Source organism: Triticum dicoccoides, chromosome 4B (genome assembly GCF_002162155.2).
Source record: "Triticum dicoccoides isolate Atlit2015 ecotype Zavitan chromosome 4B, WEW_v2.0, whole genome shotgun sequence".
Classification (NCBI taxonomy): domain Eukaryota; kingdom Viridiplantae; phylum Streptophyta; class Magnoliopsida; order Poales; family Poaceae; genus Triticum; species Triticum dicoccoides.
Window position 1 is genome coordinate 408,806,436 of NC_041387.1, and position 5,795 is coordinate 408,812,230.

Below are 5,795 nucleotides of genomic sequence, written 5' to 3' on the forward strand. Positions count from 1 at the left end.
TTTATGTGGTGTCGCTCAGACCCCCGACTGTGGCATTTCTTTTAAAGCCCTTTATGTGGTGTCGCTCAGATGCCCGACTGTGGCATTTCTCTTAAAGCCCTTTTTGTGGTGTCGCTCAGACGCCCGACTGTGGCATTGTTTATTATTTCATACATTCTAATACTACTATGTTATTGCACTTTTATAAATAACTTGCTTGCACGCATCAGAGTTTTATTTATCTTTTGTGACTGACGTCATGAGCATAAAATATTTTCAGCACATCATTGTTATATTATACCTGTGTTCGTAATGTTTGCGAGTACATTCAAAGTACTCACTGGCTTGTCCCTGGCTATTGTCTTGGCCAGATTTTCTTGCATAGGGAGGAGCGACGCGATGACAGCCCCGGAACCTAAGCAACGATGATAGCAGCCTTGTGAAGATAGGAGTTAACCTGGTCAGCTGTTCCTGTGGGAATTGGAGTCCCATAGACACTGATGATCCACAAACCGCTTCCGCCATCAACCACTAGAAACCATTTGTTGTATCACAGGCCAGAATGGTCTTGTACTACATATTTTGTATTTTGCTTGGAATTTCTGTATCAAGTTGGAGCCTCATCAGTTAACATTAATCCTGGGGCTGATGAGCACGACGGTCTTTTTCTGGAAATTTATACCCGAAAAAACCGGTCGTGACAGACTTGGTATCAGAGCCAGGCTGACCATTGGCTAATCCTATCTTAGCCAGGTCGAAAAACTTAGGCAAACCAACCCACCAGACCATAACCAAACCCCAGCCAAAGCTTCTCGTACAAGATAGCCACACAGTGACCCCGACACTTTTGGCAGTCGGTGCCCAACGTATCAACCTAGCCTGTCGGTCATGCACCGGTAGCCAGCACCGAGGTGTCTCATTCGCAAGCGTGCGAAGGAAGACTCCGTTCCCTTTTACTATAAAAAGGGCATGCTAGCCCCAAACCAGCACAACACAGCCTCTACCCCAAACCGAGCCACAATACCTGGTCCCGTCGTGCACAACGAGACCACAACAACCAGCCTTGGAGGTTCTGTGACCATACTCGCAAACCTCACCCGTCGTGCCTATGCATTGGAAGAGCATTTAGCCCAGCACGTGACGAGTTATCTCCAGAGTCTCGCAGATTTAAATCCTCAGATCGCCATCGGCAGATCACGGAGGCCCGACCAGGAGAGACACATTCATTGTCTAGTCAATCCACTTTCCCCGATAGAAGAGGAGTGTATCCCTGTGACAGAGACATTTTCTCAGGGCCCCGTCTAGTAACCGTTTTCGATTTAGACGTCACTGTTATATTCATTATCGCAACTTTTATTTATGTGTTGTAACTTATGCGTGGTACCCCGAGTTTGCGCGGCAAGTAAATCTTTAGCTTCAATTAATATGAGTAATTCTGTTGCATTACTGTTTTATTCCGCATATAATCCTGGAGGGAGATTTCTTTTCTCTGATCTGCTGCATCTGCATCTTCTCACGACATGGGTTATTTTATTTCACACAGCACAACGACCACAGACACTCGACCATAATCATCCGAGCACATACACTGTTTGCAAAACTTTGCAACGGTGTTACATCTGGCTAACCACCCCCTAACAATAGTTAGCACCCGGCACACCTCACCTACTCCTCGTGATCATCACCAACGCGGAGAGCCAACACCCGAGCAGCAGCATCGCGACGATCATCAAGGATCATCGCACACAGGAGCACGGAGAACCCCAGCAGTGTCGCCAGCCCTCCGCATACCAGGATCGCGAACCAGTCCGGCATCGCCTCTGCCATTAGAGCCTCAACCGGGCTTTTGTAAGAAGAAGCGTGCGGGAGAGAGGAAGAAGAGAGAGCCAGAGGAAGAAGGAGAAACTGACAGTGGGCCCCGGTCCCACCTGTCAGCCAGAGAGAGCACTGTGCTCTCGGGTACGACCAGCGTATTGTTAAATTTAGAATTTATTCTAAATTCACGGCGTCCAGTGTAGAAACCGCTCGTTTTCATAAGCATGGATTTTTTCCACACAGCGCCAGTACGACACTGTAGTTACTCACCACTTATTGCCCTCTCACTGTAGCCTCTTTTTACCGCCTGTGTAAAATGATCTTTTGACCAAGTAAAAGTGTTTTTTTTGTTTTACAACTCTTAGCAAATCTCGAGGACGAGATTTTTTTTTAGGGGGGTAGTATTATAACACCCCAAAAATTTAACCAGGTTTTAGTTATTAAAATTTTGCCAAGAGTTTAAAATTTTTGCCTGCAAGAATATATCTGTTGATTTCAAAACTTTTCTTTTAATATTAAGGAGTTTTTCCCAAGTGGATCCTTCCAAAACATATTGGACTTATTTTCACTCTCATTTAAAAAAATTCCCTCAATCAGTAGATTTATTTATAAATTATTTCACCCTGAGCTTTATTCATTAAATGACTTGTTTTAAAATTTGGAGCTCTTTTTGAACTACAACCATTTGATATATTTATCTAAAAATCCAACCAACATTTGGAGATGTCATATGATGTTTTTAAATCACTTTTATACAAAAATATCTTTTATTCTTGAAATATTTTGAGCTCTGCACCCAATTTTCTTCTCTGGTCCAGAGAGCAATTTTGCACTACAACCCTTTTAAATATTTGTTTCTAGCTTACACCAAAATTTTGGGATATCAGTAGGAGCATACCATTTCATTATATGCAAAAATCCAGGGTTGTTCTTTGAAAATTTTGAGTGAAACAACCTCATCTTTATTCTGGCCCAACATGATGGTTTGTACAGCAACCACATTTTTAGTTGCTCCTTTATCCATGATTCCTCTTCCTACTTGTAGTCCTCCATGTTAAACTCCTAAGTCCAGGAGCATGCAACCATTGGCACATTTTTGGTTCATGAAATAATGCCCTTCACCTCCTGTCCAGATTTGAAGTTCTGCAAAACTTGCACTAGCAAGTTTATGCTTTTCACTAACTAACCTCACCAACCTCTTGTGCCTCCAAAGAGACACTGATCTGGAAGAATTTGCCCCTCCAAGACCTGCCTAGATGCCTCTGGCATTTTATCAAACACCCTGTGGGCATGGACAGATTTGGCATGATTGTAAGTTTGTGTTGTGAACTTTCCCATCTGTCCAAACCAAGTTGTCTAGTAGCCTTCTATAGGTCTCTAACCTAGGCTTGTGGATTTGCATTAGCTTCCTAGCAACTTGGCTCGCCCTGGCATTTCGTCGAACGAGTGCCGTGCACGCCCAGAGCGCGAGCAGAGCGCGCGTTTTGCACGTGCTCGCGCCCGAGCCAACTCACCCCCCCCTGGATAATTTCCCCGAGCTCATCCAAATCCTCTCCCTCTCGCCACGTCACGCTAGAAGCCACGACCGCCTCCGCGCCCCCTGCAGCGTAGCCAGCAAGCGGCTTGGCGGCACGCCCGCGGCCGCACCCGCCACCGCCATGGGCAGCACCGCCCAAACCACCACAGCGCGCCAGCTCGCCTCCTTCGACAGTGGAGTGATCGTCGTTAGCCCCTGGAGCTAGCCAGCCACTGCCACGTCGCTCTGCAGCACAGTAAGACGGTCGCCGGCGACCTTATCCGCGGCCACTGTCGGAACCAACCCCGAGCGCCTATTTAAGGAGGCCCCGAGCATGTTCCGTTCGCAGGCGGCCTCAGTACACTCCTCCAGTTCCCCCGTGGCAGCCAATCGACCCGAGGAGGCCGTCTTCCTCGTCTCCGGCAACTCCAGCCGCCGCCGCTGTCTCGACCATTCCGGCGCCACCAAAGCCTCCCCCTCCCCACTCTCTTCACCAGGAGCTTCCTCTCCACCTCGTGAATCCATCCTCTTGCTCGATTTCGATCGGGACTCACTGCGGGAGAAAAACCACTTTGCCCGACGACCACCGTCCGCTGTGAAGCTCGCCGCCGGCAGCTCCGTCCACCCCAGAGACCGTATCGACCACCGGAATGACCGTCTCGATCCCCTGAACCCGCAGATGGCCTCCGTTTCCCGAACGGTGCCGCCATTCGCCAGCGAACATCGTCGGAGCTCCCGCCTCTGTTCGGCCAGAGGAAGGGGAGGGAGGGCGACTGGTCAAACATGACTAGTGGGCCCCCTGGACCCACTGTCAGTGACCCAGCCCCGCCACCACGTGACTTAAGTGAAGACGTGAAATCGCAAAGTACGTTTCCTCCGCTCCGAAAACGTATTCTTGTCTGAAACGTTTTCTTTTCTATTTTTATTTTAAAAACAGATTTTTGACCACAACTTTGACTGGCTTTATCTTTTTAAATATAACTCCAAATGAATTAATTATTTTTCCTACCTCTCTCAAATATTGTCTAGTTTATTTTAAGATTTATTTGAAAAAAAATTCAGAACAACTTTTGTGTTAATTCTTTTATTTCTAAATAGGATTTTTGAAGAGAGGAGATATACTTTCAATAGTTTTGAAGTACACCCTGCCTTACCACACATTAAAGGCAAGCATTCTGAACCCCGGCATAATATTTTTGTGTGTTCGATGACACGTTTATAACATCACCTCACTTCAGAGAAACTTGTTATTTCATGTGACATGATCATATGCATGGGTGCATGTTATTGATTTCCATGCTGTTGGAAATGAACACACTTGTGATGATAATCACCCTCATGTGCCTTGCATGCATATCGGCAGGAACCCGGGAAAACCTCTGCCTTGGGTAGGCATGAGTTTGTCGCCGGTCTTCGTCGGGACGGTTATGTCTGGTATGGCATGGCAAGGTGATATGAGCGGTGACTCTGTTGGTTGAAATATATTCGTTATGCTAATCATGCAGGGAATACTTAAACGTCCTGAGTCGACCGTAGATCGAGTCTTGTTCCAGTAACCCCCATACTTGTTTCGTACTACCACTCGTCTCTACAGCAAGTAGAGTACGGTTCAGTAAGTTGTCAACCTCTTTCTAGCACACACCGTACAGAGAGGCCAGGGTGGAAGATACCGGTTGTAGCTGGTAGGCAGGCCACCTGGTCCGGGGGCATGGGTGTTTCCGGTTGGCACCGAGAGGGGGGCACCCCTTAGAGCGCGCGGTATAAATTTGATCCCATGCTACGCGAGGTTGTAGCCTCCCCACTTAGAGTTTTGCTTGACAGGTGTCGTGGGTGATTCCAGACACCGGTGAGTTAAGCTGGTGTGTGCAAGTTAGGTGTGTTTTCAACAAAAAGACCGTAGACGGGATCAGTCCCGATGGACTAAAGAAATCCGTTACTCGTGGGTAAAGAGTACACCCTCTGCAGAGATTAAACCTATTCGAATAGCCGTGTCCATGGTTAAGGACTACAGTCTGGGATGGCTCAAGTATCGGTCTTAGTGTCGGTCTTCGGAGGTGAAACTGTTAACCAGCACTGGAACAACATGGATTGTGACTTGTGACTTATGATGATTATGATTATTATTATTGTTGACTAACCCGTGATATTATTGTGATTATCGAGTATCTCTGGGATGGTTCTACCTCCGGGATATTCACTATGATTGTCTATCTTAAAGCCCTTTATGTGGTGTCGCTCAGACGCCCGACTGTGGCATTTCTTTTAAAGCCCTTTATGTGGTGTCGCTCAGACGCCCGACTGTGGCATTTCTTTTAAAGCCCTTTTAGTGGTGTCGCTCAGACGCCCGACTGTGGCGTTTCTTTTAAAGCCCTTTTATGTGGTGTCGCTCAGACGCCCGACTGTGGCATTTCTTTTAAAGCCCTTTATGTGGTGTCGCTCAGACGCCCGACTGTGGCATTTCTTTTAAAGCCCTTTTATGTGGTGT